Below are 13893 nucleotides of genomic sequence, written 5' to 3' on the forward strand. Positions count from 1 at the left end.
ACATGAAACCTCCAGTTCTCTCTAAGGCATTTAGTCCATTGAACTCCTCTTCCTCCTCCTCCTCCTCCTCCTCCTCCTCCTCCTCCTCCTCCTCCTCCTCCTCCTCCTCCTCCTCCACCTCCACTTCCACCTCCTCTCCTTCTCTCTTCTCCTTCTCCTTCTCCTTTTCCCTCCTCCTCCTCTCCTTCTCTCTTTCCTTCTTCTTCTCCTCTCTTTCTTCTCCTTTTCCTCCTCCTCTCCTCCTCCTTATCCTCCTCTCCTTCTCTCTTTCCTTCTCCTTCTCCTCTCCTTCTCCTTCTCCTTTTCCTCCTCCTCTCCTCCTCCTCCTCCTCTTCTTCTCTCTTTCCTTCTCCCTCCTCTCTTTCTCCTTCTCCTTTTCCTCCTCCTTCTCCTCCTCCTCCACTCCTTCTCCTCCTCCTCCTCCTCTCCTTCTCTCTTTCCTTCTCCCTCCTCTCCTTTGCCATCTCCTTCTCCTTTTCCTCCTCCTCTCCTCCTCCTTTTCCTCCTCCTCTCCTCCTCCTCCTCCTCTCCCTCTCCCCCACTCCTCATCCTTATCCTTCCTCTCCTCTGTCAAGGGAAATGCAAAGTTCTGGCTCTTGCTCTTCCAGCAGCCTAACCGTTACAACAGATGTGAAGGCCATCCTGGGTCATTCCTGGGGGTGGGGTGGGGACAAGATGTAAATGGTTCAACCACCCCTACTTTCTTTTCTTTTTTTTAAAGCAAAAATAATAATAATTCTGGAGTGCTATTTAGTCAATCAGTCTGATCCCAGGTTCTTCTTATACCTTTAAGAACAGCCTTGTCTAAGCATGTCTTCATAATAGGTAAAGGTTCCCATCGCACATATGTGCCAGTTGTTCCTGACTCTAGGGGGCAGTGCTCATCTCCATTTCAAGGCCGAAGAGCCAGCGCTGTCCAAAGACATCTCCGTGGTCATGTGGCTGGCATGACTAAATGCCGAAGATGCATGGAACGCTGTTTCCTTCCCACCAAGGATGGTCCCTTTTTATCTACTTGCATTTTTACATGCTTTCGAACTGTTAGGTTGGCAGAAGTTGGGAAAAGTAACGGGAGCTCACTCCATTATGCTGCACTAGGGATTTGAACCGCTGAACTGCCGGCCTTTCTGATCAACAAACTCAGCATCTTAGCCCCTGAGCCACCACGTCCCTTTTCTTCATAATAGCCTTCTGTTGGTGTTTTTTTCTCCATTTATTTTTTATTTTCTCTTGGGCTTGGGCACACCTTGGGAATGCGAATGGCAGGTGAATGGATGCCACAGAAGAGAAGGGAGAACTTCTCTTCTGTGGCATCCGTTCATCTGCCATTCGCACCCCGCTTTGCCCTGCAAAATCTGGCTCCTGCAAGGGCACAGAAGGAGGTCAAGGTGACAGGCTGTTTTTAGGGAAAGGAACGGCTGAGTTTTGGCAAGATGGGGACCTCAAAGTAGCCAACAGGCTGTCACTCAACTCCCGCTGCTGAAGCATGTTTGTGTAAGCCTTGTGAGAGGAAGGATTCATTTGGCCACTGAGCCAGTGAACTCCTGAGCAGACATAGCCAATAAAAGGATCCCCTCCCTCCCCATTTCTCTGCCAAGAATGGAGGATTCGAAAATACCATTTCTGAAGAAAGCTCTCCTTCTTACAGAGCCAAAATATGGAGACTTGATTTGGAAGCAATTCAATCAAATCTTTGAATGTTGTCTACTCTCTGAGTTGGCCCGATGATTTGGTTCAGATTATTGAATTGCATACTCCTGAATCGACATGATGATGCAAAACATTTGTGTGTGTGTGTGTGTTTACATGAATCAACTTCCAAAATTGAGTCATTTCTATCATTTCATTTCATTTGAAGCTTCTGATTGATGCTCCAAACCAACCGTTATCTATATATGGCTGTGTGTGTTTATGTTCCAGCATAACTCTGGGACACCTCGAGCAATTTCAACCAAATGTGGTACACAAATGACTTACTCTCTGGAAAAAATATACTGTGGGGGGTAAGACACCCCTAACACCCCTCGGGATGGGGGTGGTTCTGTTAAGATACAGCCTGTTGTGCCTTAAAATGGCTTCTACCGTACTACCACAAAATGGCTTCAGCTGTACAGCGAAGGGGAATTGCCATGGTAACGGTTTCACAGTATTCCACAGGGGGGCTCCCTCTGGTAAGGGAGAAAATCTAGTATTAGAAATTACGTTTGGCCAGGGATTATTTTTGAAGACAACTGTATGGATTAGGATAAATAAATACTTGGGCAACGCTGGGTTATCAGTTGAATATATACTAGGACAGGATGAGTCGTATAAATTTCACATACCCAAATCTGGTGAAGTTTGAAAAAAATGTGACCTATAAAGAGATTTTGGACACTGAAGGGAAAGTAAAATTGAAACAAGAGCTTGCAGAATAGGACATTACATTACATTATTGTGGTGGCCTCAATTACAAATACAACCTAGATATGCTATATATATGAAAAACTATTGATCACCTTTTGATCAGATATTGTTGACCTCTGATGAAAACCTAATTAAGAAGGTATATAACTTCTTATTAAATTTAAAAATGGAGGATAAACAAATAAAAGACACAATGGGGAAAAAAACTTTGGCTGTAGCATAGAATTAGAGAAGTGGCAAAATTTATGGGAAAGGAACTATACATTAACAATGTCAGTTGGGCTTTTTACGTAGTGAGAGAGCAAACTGGCTGCGTTCCCTAAAAATAATTCAGTTGCTTCATTGAGGATTCTTCATTCAGTAGACTAATATGCTTGTCTGTTTACTTTGTTTTCTTCTTGGTTTGCTACTGTTAAGCATTTGAGGAATGTCAGAATATTCATGACCTGGCAGAGACATGGTAACAGGTCAACCAATGAGGTTTATTTGGAAATAGAAACTTAAGTGAGAAGTCTGGGTGTGGCTTATCTGTATTAAGCTCTGAATTGAAACTGGAAACCAATCTCTTCTTTCTACCACGTTGGAAGAATCTGCTGTTGGTATTGTACATTTATTCGTGTGTTATTATGTACAGAAAGAAGTTAATGAGTCCTGCCGAATCAGTTATCTGTGTGTGCTTTCTAGATTTGATTTCTGCAACAAGCTCTAACAGAAACCACGTTGTTGATTTATGTATTAGCCACAGTGGTTGGAGTGCAGTACTGCAGGCTACTTCTGCTGCCTGCCTGCTGCCTGCAATTTGGCGGTTCAAAACTCACCAGGCTCAAAGTTGACTCAACTTTCTGAAGTGGGCAAAATTGACCCAAAAATTGTTGGGGGCAATATGCTGATTCTGTAAACAATTTAGAGAGGGCTGTAAAGCACTGTAAAGCGATATATAAGTGCTATTACTATAAAAAGTGCCTCTATTCCACTTCTCATTACTAAAAGCCCCAGATCGATAAGCATCATCTTTCTCCAGGTGACAACAGAGTAAAAAAAAAAAAACACCAACCCATTAAAATAAGAATTTTTTTAAAAGAACATTAATAGTTAAGGAAGGGCTAAAAACAAAAAAGGAAAAGGGGAAAAAGCAGATTTTAAAGAGTGGTTTGAAATATTGCCCTCTAACCTTGAAGCATCTGCAGATTTATCAGAAAACCTGATTCCCTGTCCATTTTCGGTCAGTAAACAAACTTGAGGGTTTTTTTTTTAATCTCGCTCATCTGTACTTTCTGTCTTTTGTTCCAATATCCTTTTAAGGCCTTTGACTTTCTCAAAGCTTTTATCACCTCCCAAATTTCCTGTCCCAGAAATATAGAGAACATGATTTCTAATGTTTTTTAAAAAAAGAAGACCATCTTTTATAAGTGATGGGCTCTGTCCTTGCATAGTGCCTAAAGGCATCCATTTGTTTTTCTCTGTTTAGTGAAAGATCGTCCTCAAACTTCTCTTTCTCATTCAAATGCCAGTTTAGGAACTAAGAGTTGGAGTTAAGCACAGTGTTAAGATTTTATGGGATTTATGGGGTTTGGTATTGGGGGAAGCCAGCCCCAATCCTAGAATCATGAAATATTTTGAGGAATATTAAAAAGGTGGAATATTATATTTCCCTAAACGAGAAATGAAGAAACATATTTTTTTAGAGGCAGAAAGCAGACTTGCTCTTAATAGCTGCCCCACAGCAGATATTTTGTGCCCATTTAGGAAGACTGGGCCAGCCTATCTACAAAACCAAAAACCTTCAGCCCCCCCCCCCACTCCCAATCGGAATGCACTACAAACAAGCCCAGCGTTGTTTATGAGGGAGTTTTGAACGGCTGCAGACCGTAACTCTTGCTTTTATCTGCCAAGTATTTTCTAAGGAGTTGGCCAAGGTTTGTAATCCCCTAGTTCATTGTAATATGACCTGCTGCTTCTGTTCAGACTCAGAGGCCTTGCCTGGCAGGCACCCACTCCCCAATTAGGGGCAGCCCTTTCGTGCTTTATGTAGAAAAATAACACATGAACACATTAAGCATTTACCCAGTCTTGAGTGCAAAAAGTTGGTTCACCTCACGCATATATACTAGTGGTTCCCGACTCTAGGGGGCGGTGCTCCTCTCTGTTTTAAAGAGGAAGAGCCAGCGCTGTCCGAAGACGTCTCCGTGGTCATGTGGCTGGCATGACTAAACACCAAAGGCGCACGGAATGCTGTTGCCTCACCAGGTCCTGACTTTTCCTCCCTGATTCCATCAAGAACTAGAATTGGGAATCGGGGAGAGCGTGGCCCATCATGGCATCTCATGAGCCGTCGGGATGTTAATTTGTGGCGGGAAGACCATTTATTATTCACTGCAGCTCCTTGCTATCTCCACTTTGTGTCACAAAACACCCAGGGCTGTCAGCTACCTTGTGCCCTTGACAGCTCGCATCTATGGAGTGAAGGGAGCGAAGGTTTGCAAAACCAACAGCTGACCCCGAACTCCCACTGGAGAGTGAAAGTTTTCTTCCCCATCTTTGAACTTGAGATGATGGGGAAACGAAAGGCAAGGGGGTACCTTTGGGGGAACAGCTGGTGACAAAGCAAGGGAGAAATTAAAACGGGGGGAAAAGACCTCTGCTCTTGATGTGTGTCACTACATCACAAGTGAGCCATTGGAATACAAGGGGGAGGGAAGAGCATGGAGGGGACAAACTCCTTTTTGCAGAGAGACAGAGAAAGGGCAGAATTTAATCTTGGAAACTCAGTGAGATGCAATTGTTATTTTATTTTTAGAGGTCTGCTAGCCAGAATTAGAGGGACGAATGAGAGACTAGATGTCAGCCTCTGTTTCGCTATTTGCTTTCGGCTGCCATTGAAATGGGGAGGGGGGGTGATATTTGGGAGGGGAAGTTTAAGTACAGGAGAGATTGTAAAAAGGGAGTTTTGGTCTCACCCTCTACTGCGCATGCTGGAGATTAATGCTTGGTGTCGGTCAAGGCCAACCGTCCTGCATACCAACCTGATGATGCTCCTTGAAGATGGAACTCACATGACACCTAAGGGATTTACAGATTGGACAGTGGGATGAGGGCTACCAGGGGAGGGGCTTGGTCACATATTGATATGAATGATTTCGTGCGCTTTTGCCTCAGATCTTGCTTTGCTTAGCTGCTATCTTTTCATAACCAGTAAAAGTACTCTTCATTCTGCAAAATGGAGCTAAGTGGTTTCTTTCTTGGCTGCTGAGGGAGGCCAGCTTGACACTAGAAGTCTGCCAAGAGTTGAAAACAATTGTGGGTGTCAGTAAGAGCAAGAGCCTTCTCGATCTTATATACTAGCAATGGTGAATCTTTTCTGCACCGAGTGCCGAAAAGGGAGCACTTCATGCATGTGTGTGAGCATACGTACAAAGCATGTGCGCACATGCTTGCCTGAGCCGCAACCCGAAAGAGAAGCTGCCCAAGGGACATGAGTGCGTTGGAAAATGAACTTCTAGTTTCTTGCGTGTACATGCGTGCTATCAGAATATTCATGAATGGGCAGAGACATGGTAACAAGATCAGCCAATGAATAGGCATAGCAACAGATCAGCCAATGGGAGCTGAAACAGATCGGAGCCTGGGAGTGGTTTAGCCCTGTAGCTCTGTGTGCTGTGCTCAGAATTGAAACTGAAACGAGTCTTGTCTGTATTAAGCTCTGAACTCTGAACTGAAACCAATCTCTACTGTGCCTGTAACTACTACTACCTTGGAGACGCCACTATTGGTATTGTACATTTACTCGTGTGTTATTATGTATATAAAGAAGTGAATTAATCCTGCTGAATAAGCTATCTGTGTCTGCTTTCTGGACGTGACTTCTGCAACAAATTCTAACACGTGCCAACCAGCAAGTCTTCCAGTTACTGCCGCGTATGCGCAAGTGCCGATCAGCTGGCCAGCACCCACACAGAAAACAGAAGACCGGCTCTTCTGGTTTTCGGCATTGCTGCATGCACAAAGACCAGCTGATCATCGCGTGGACATCCACACCAGGAACCCGGAAGAGGAACGGGTGATGCCACGCGTGCCAAGCGACATGACTTGGTGTCCCATTCTGGGCACACATGCCATAGGTTCGCCATCACGGTTATATACTGTAGTAAGAAATTACAGGTAGTTTTCAACCTACCACCCTTCTCTCAGTGACCATTCAAAGTTACAACAGTGCTGAAAAAAGTGACTTATGACCAGAAATGGGTTGCTAATATTTTTACTACCAGTTCGGGCATCCTCCCAGGTGTCTGTGACATGATGCTTCTGCGCATATGTAGAAGCATCCAGGTGGGTGGGCGGAGCCTTTCGCTGCCACTACAACCAGTTTGGCTGATCCAGGCCAAACCAGAAGCAATCCCCCTCTGCTTATCACCATTTTTCACACTTATGACTTATGGCATCCCCATGGTCATGTGATCAAAATGCAGATGCTTGGCAATGGAGAGGTATTTAGGACAGAGGTGGTATTCAGCAGGTCTGACCAGTTCTGGAGACCAGTTCTGGAGAACCGGTAGAGGAGATTTTGAGTAGTTCAGAGAACCGGTAAATGCCACCTCTGGCTGGCCCCACCCCCATCTATTCTCTGCCTCCTGAGTCCCAGCTGATCGGGAGGGAATGGAGATTTTGCAGTAACCTTCCCCTGCCATGCCTGCCGTGCCACGCCCACCAAGCCATGCCACGCCCACCAAACTACGTCCACAGAACTGGTAGTAAATTGTTTTTAATCCCACCACTGATTTATGATGCCCGCCGAGTTAATTCATCCAGCCAAAGTTCGAGAGCTATTAACCCAATTCAAAAGGCTGTAATTAATGTTACAAATAGTAAATTATACATTAAAAATGTAGGGGTTGGGGAGAAAGAAAAGCAGGCGAGCTTTTCTTTCAGAAGGAGTTTGGGCTCCTTGTGAGCTGATCTATAAAACATAATTCATCGAGGAGGCCTGCGTGTAACCATTGGCTACATAAATGATGTATCAAAAAGGAGTTTGGAGAGTTGAATCAGAAGCTATAGAATTAATGAAGTCCCTTAAGAAAAATTGCATGGGGTAAAACTCCTTAGCTGTGCTTGAACTGTCTTCCTTTATTTATTTTTAATAATCAACAAGTAGCAAGCGATAAACCAACTTTCTAGCAAAGGGAACCTCCCATAAAAAGCAATATACCCAAAGGATCCAACATAACCAAGCTATATTTATGATTGTTTGGATAGGAAAAGTAAGGCAATGGTCATGGAGCAGAGTCAGAGGCATGGCAATTCAGATTTGATGCTGTTGTTGCCGTTTATTCTTCCTTGCTGTTTTTTAGTGGTGTTTTAATAAAAGATTCAATTTCCTTTGCTGTTTATAAGTCTGTCTCAGTTGCTTTAGGAAGTTGTGTTGGTTTAAATTATAAGCTTTCCATATCATGAAATGGGTGCAAAGTCCCTGCAGTAGAATTGGGTGGGTGGGTGACTTGCTTGACTGTTTTTCCCTGGAGAAAATCAGGCCTCATGCTTCCTCCTCGAAATGTAGGCGGGGAAAAATGGATGAGGTATACGTTCTAATTATTTGCAATGATGTAGGTACGGTAGTTATGACATATCACTTCCATGTAGCATAGGTACCCCATGAACTACTATTGGCTGCCAATAAGCTTCTGGATGTGATTCAGGTTGTCATGACACATGAGTAGGCTATTGATCAAATTGCGAGTATTGAATAAGACTATCCCACCCACTCTTCCTTTCCTGACTGATTTCATATCCTTGCAATCCAAGGGAGAATAGAATAGAATAATGGAATGGAATGGGAAGAGAAAGGAAGGGATGGGATGGGATGGGATGGGATGGGATGGGATGGGATAGAATAGAATAGAATAGAATAGAATAATGGAATGGGAAGGGATGGGATGGGATAGAATAGAATAGAATAGAATAGAATAGAATAGAATAGAATAGAATAGAATAGTTGGAAGGGATCTTGGAGGTCTTCTAGTCTGCTCAGGCAAAAAACCCTATACCATTTCAGATAAATTGTTGTCTGGGCATTCTGCACCTCCTTTCTTGCATCCTACTTAGTGCTAAGATGCCGGGTCCAATGTGAAATCCTTCCTGGAAGATTAATTATTCCTTCTCCTATTCAGGACAGATAAAAGTCCTTATGAAATTCTCACACACTCATAACTACCTGGAAGTAGAAGTGAAAAATTTGCTGCCTCTGAGGTTCCTCCCCCTTTCAAAAAAAAAACAATTGTGCTATTGAGATGCAAATGCAATCAGCTCTCAGAATTTTGGCAGAAACATCCTTGGAAAACGAGGTGCTTTCTTGAGTGGGAATAGGACCATTCTGCTGCGGCCAACTCACCATGGCCAACTCATCACTGGCCAACTTGTCATGGCAGGACACACACACACACACACACACACACATATCTATATATCTCACACAGAATTTTGTGGTGGTCTGAACAATCTAGAGAGAGACAACCAGCTGTTAAGATTATTATAGTCTTCTGCATCCTTTTAACAGTTCACAGCAAATCAAGGTGCTGTTACAGACTATTCCAATCAAAGTAATTTTCTTTCCTCTTTTGCCACAATTTGCATAATTTGGAAGGTTGGGGGAGAGAGGAGAAAGGAGCGAGACAGCAAATGTTTTAACTCTTTTTCTTTTTCTTTTTCTTTTTTTTTTTTGAGATTCCATGTCATCTGTTGACTGAAAGCACTCCCAAACCCTTCCATAAAGAGGAAAAAAGAGAAAACCACAGCCCTGCCCACCATGACTGATCATTTGGTCAACTGTGGTTATTGGCTTTTCAAGAAATCTTGAGTAGGGATCTCAGAAAACCTAAGGTTGCCCAAAGAGACAATCCAAAAGCCAAAACACCACCTCATCAGCAATCAACCCCCCCCCCCCATGAGCAGAAATTAACACTAAGATTAACACTGGACCAACAATCATGTAAACTATACCTCAATCAAATAACGATCAACACAGACAGACAAGCTAATAACAGTCTAATCAAGGACGCGGTGGCTCAGTCGCTAAGACGCTGAGCTTGTTGATCAGAAAGATCGGCAGTTCGGAGGTTGGAATCCCTATCGCTGCGTAATGGAGTGAGCTCCCGTTACTTGTCCCAGCTTCTGCCAACCTAGCAGTTCGAAAGCATGTAAAAATGCAAGTAGAAAAAGAGAAACCACATTTGGTAACAGCGTTCCGTGCACCTTTGGCATTTAGTCATGCTGGCCACATTACCACGGAGACGTCTTCGGACAGCGCTGGCTCTTTGGCTTTGAAATGGAGATGAGCACTGCCCCCTAGAGTCTGGAATGAATATCACATATGTGCGAGGGGAACCTTTACCTTTACTAATCAAAGAACCAGCAAGAACATTCCCACCAACATTGACAGGGCAAGCCGCAAATATATAAAAATAAGAGCAAATTCCCTTCCTTCCAGCACTGATGATACTACTTAGTTGGATAATGAAATGTCTGCAAAAAAAAAACAGCCAAGCTCAGAGATCACCAAGAAGTTTCTTTCCCCTCTCCATCCTTTTCTCATTTAGCGTTTTCCTTTAGGCTATATCTTACGGTCCGAGGCATGGTTTATTCTTAACACATGTAACCTGTTCTGGAAAACTTTTCAGCTGAAAAGCAGCATTAAAAATGCTTCATCAAACATCATTTGTTTGTTTGTACCCAAGGCAAGGAGCATTTGTTTTTTTTTAGTGTTGTTCTTTCCATTGGTTCAGCTTTTGAATGCCTTCATTTAACTGCGTTTGTAACCCGTTTCATGATTTTGATGTGCAATTTGCATGCCTGATCTACTCACTCCTCTCATTTAAGATGATAAATTTGCATGCCAGGAGCTGGAAATCTGTATGTAAAATTGCCATGTGAAGGGCAGGTTTCAGTGGTTTCAATGAGGGCTCTGCATTGGAGGCAGAGATGGGGCCGAGGCCGTCTGGCAGTGATCAGGTGCCTTCGGAGCTAGACAACAGTGAGGCAGAGGAACAGCTGGAGCCTGTTCCCAGTGTGCGCATGCGCAGAGCTGCCAGAAGAAAAGAACAACTCATAAATCAGGGTAGACTTGAGAGTAAAGTCACAGGTGGAAGGTGATTGGCCCCTCCCATAGGAAATAAAAGAGGAGCGAAAGGGGAGTGGGCTTTTGCAGGAAATAACTCATTTGTTCGGTCATTAGATTCATTTCAGGAGTGTGAAGATCTGTCCGTGAATCTCAGAGACTCTGTGCCCAGTCTTTCCTTGCACAGCACCTCATTTGGAAAATATTTACATGGCAGCTTTCCAAGATAGATAAGGTCTGTAGTCATAATTACTCCTTTGAAAGACTGTTTGCCAGGCCTTGGCTGAATGTGAATGAGAGGAATTCACATTTATTTAATAAAAGGGGTTTTGTTGGGACCAGGACTCTGCCTCGTGCTTTTTGGGGATGCCTAGGTCAGAAGAGAGTCACTGCTTTGGCCCGACATTCTCTTAATGCACCTCCATTGCCAGGAAAACTTTATACTGATAGTTTATTGGCTTGTTTCCAGAAAGAACAGCAAAAAAAAAAAACCCACCCCATATTTCACCTAGGTATATTGTCATGTTAGGAATATGAAGCAATGCATAATGGAATATTATGGACATTCAAGTCTATGATGAACAATGCACCTTACCCTTCCTTCTGTATAATTGTTACCTATTTGTTTTGATCATCTTTCTCTGATTCACAAAGTACTTGATTAATGAGAGCAATTATACAGCAATCCCAGTCCCCCAGAGAGAAAGGCTTTCTGGAGAAATATTTCTTTTTCCAGGAAAACGTACTGCTAATTTTGCCATGATCAGTAACTTGGTAGGCCTACACTAAGCCAAAGTTAAAACCATCCAAAGTTGCAAGATTTAAACTACTTTTGAAAATGCAAAGAACATTTCAGTGACATTCTTGTGATAAAAGGCGATGTTCTTTCACTCTTAGTGATAAGATGATCCAGGTGCCTGTGTGCAATTATGCATCCATTCTCTCTCTAAACATGCAATCCTTTTTCCAAGGGCTTTGTACATTTCCATTCAATCTGAAGGGAAGATCACATAAGAACATTTTTCCCCATGCCACATTTTCAGTACTGGCAATTCCCTTTGCCCCTAAAGGCAAACATTTCCCTGTTCAGTTGTATCTGGTTGTAGAACATGGTGCTCATCTCCGTTTCCTGACCAAGGGAGTCAACATTGTCCAAAGACATTTTCCGTGGTTGTGTGGCCAACATGACTATATGTCAAGGTGCACAGAATGCTGTTACTTTTCCACCAAAGTGGTACCTATTTATCTACTTGCATTTGAATGCTTTCATATGGCTAGATACCCTCCCCTAGTACATATGTGCTAGTTGTCCCCAACTCTAGGGGACGGTGCTCATCTCCATTTCAAAGCCAAAGAGCCAGCACTGTCCGAAGACGTCTCCGTGGTCATGTGGCCAGCATGACTAAATGCTGAAGGCGCACGGAACGCTGTTCCCTTCCCACCAAAGGTGGTTCCTATTTTTCTACTTGCATTTTTTAATGTGCTTTCGAAAAGGTTGGCAGGAACTGGAGCAAGTCATGGGAGCTCACCCCATTCTGCAGCACCGGGGTCTCGAACCTAGGCTCTCTGTTTTCCAGCTGACAGCGTCCTTATCAAATTCTTGGCAAATGAATGGATCATTTCTCCTTCCCCTCGAGGATTTGGAAAGAATGATCCACCGCCCCATTCTTAACAGTCAGAGGAGAATTTTGAAAAGTCATTTTTGCCCGCCTCCAATGTACACACACATACACACAGGTGCTGACATATTTGGGAGTGGGTTATTCCTCCCCAAGGGAAACGTGCATGTTTCCTGTGGCAACAGGTTGGGATGAATTGGAGAATAAACATTTGTGAAGAGTGTGAATCAGAGGGAGGCTGATCCTATCATCCATTCGGCTCCGCTCTCAAGGCAATTTAGAGATTATGGCCCTCTCACTGGGAGCTTTCAATGCGCCTGCCGCTGTACAGAAATCTATTGGTCTCTCCAAAAAGTCTGGCTGTTATGTACCAGCAGTGGCAGTTCAAGGAAATATTGACCTTGCTGTCAAGTTCCGTTCACACCGGCATGCCAATTTCTCTGAAACCAGCCAACACGCCAAGCTGCAAGGCTTTAGGCTTTGATAATGAAGTGTGTGTTTATTCAGCACGGATCTGAAGGTTCCCTGCCACATTGTGCATTAGAGTACAGTACACACATTCATATTCAACAACCCACAACGCAGACAATCAGGGTCAAGGCGCCCAGTGCTAGCTGCGAGGCAGGGAAAATGGGCTTGCGACTGTGGCTATGTATATGGCACTGGTGCAACGCCAAATGAGAATAAAATTGGGCTGGAAGGAAAGCCGTGGCTTGATTTTTTTTCCAGCCTGCAGATGGGATTAGCGGCACAAGGCAGGGGGGGAAATCTTCCATTCTCCCCTATGTGAATTCTCACTAAGTTCGATTCAGTGAGTTTCCTTTCCAACATATTCTTGAAGGGAGAAAAGAATTTTGGTGTCAAAGTTGTCGCGGCTAAAGTGCAATTGGAGCTTTACCTGCCTGCTGGCATATCATTCAATCCATGCTCTTTTTAAAAAAAAAAACTAAATTTGCTTTCTCTTTAGATGCACAATTTAAGTCTAAACAACGTTAAGGTTGTACCATCCTGCAATACACTCTAAAATAAAATGAAACTAAGAGGGGGGGAAAAGTGATTAGTTTTAAGACTTTCCAGCCTTCGGTATTGCTTTGAGCCATGTATTCCAAATTAGAAAATAGCCGCACCACTGCTGTTTTGTAGCTAAATCTCCCAATTGCTAGTGCAAAAGGCTGGCCTGCATGATGGGGAATGTACAATGAATGTCAGGAGTAAAAACCCTTGGAGCACTGATCTTTTATTACCTCAAATGCTTGGCAGCTGGGACAGCGGTATTTATCAGACTTTATGATGTGCAGCACCTTAGAAATTGAATTGGGACCTCTTGGTGGTTTACAACTGCTATTTCAGAATGATTCATATCTGTACTCATTCTATACATAGAAGCATCCGGGTGGGTGGGCGGAGCCTCTTGCTGCCACTATTACTAGTTTGGCTGATCCGGGCCAAACCAGCAGCAATCCACCTCTGCTTATCACCATTTTTCACACTTATGACTTATGGCATCCCCGTGGTCATGTGATCAAAATGCAGGTGCTTGGCAATGGAGAGGTATTTAGGACAGAGGTGGTATTCAACAGGTTCTGACCAGTTCTGGAGAACCAGTAGCGGAAATTTTGAGTAGTTCGGAGAACCAATAAATACCACCTCTGACTGGCCCTGCCCCCATCTATTCTCTGCCTCCCAAGTCCCAGCTGATCAGGAGAGAATGGAGATTTTACAGTATTCTTCCCCTGGAGTGGAGAGGGAAGGGAGATTTTGCAG

This window comes from Natrix helvetica (assembly GCF_964273705.1).
Source record: "Natrix helvetica genome assembly, chromosome: 12".
NCBI classification, from domain to species: domain Eukaryota; kingdom Metazoa; phylum Chordata; class Lepidosauria; order Squamata; family Natricidae; genus Natrix; species Natrix helvetica.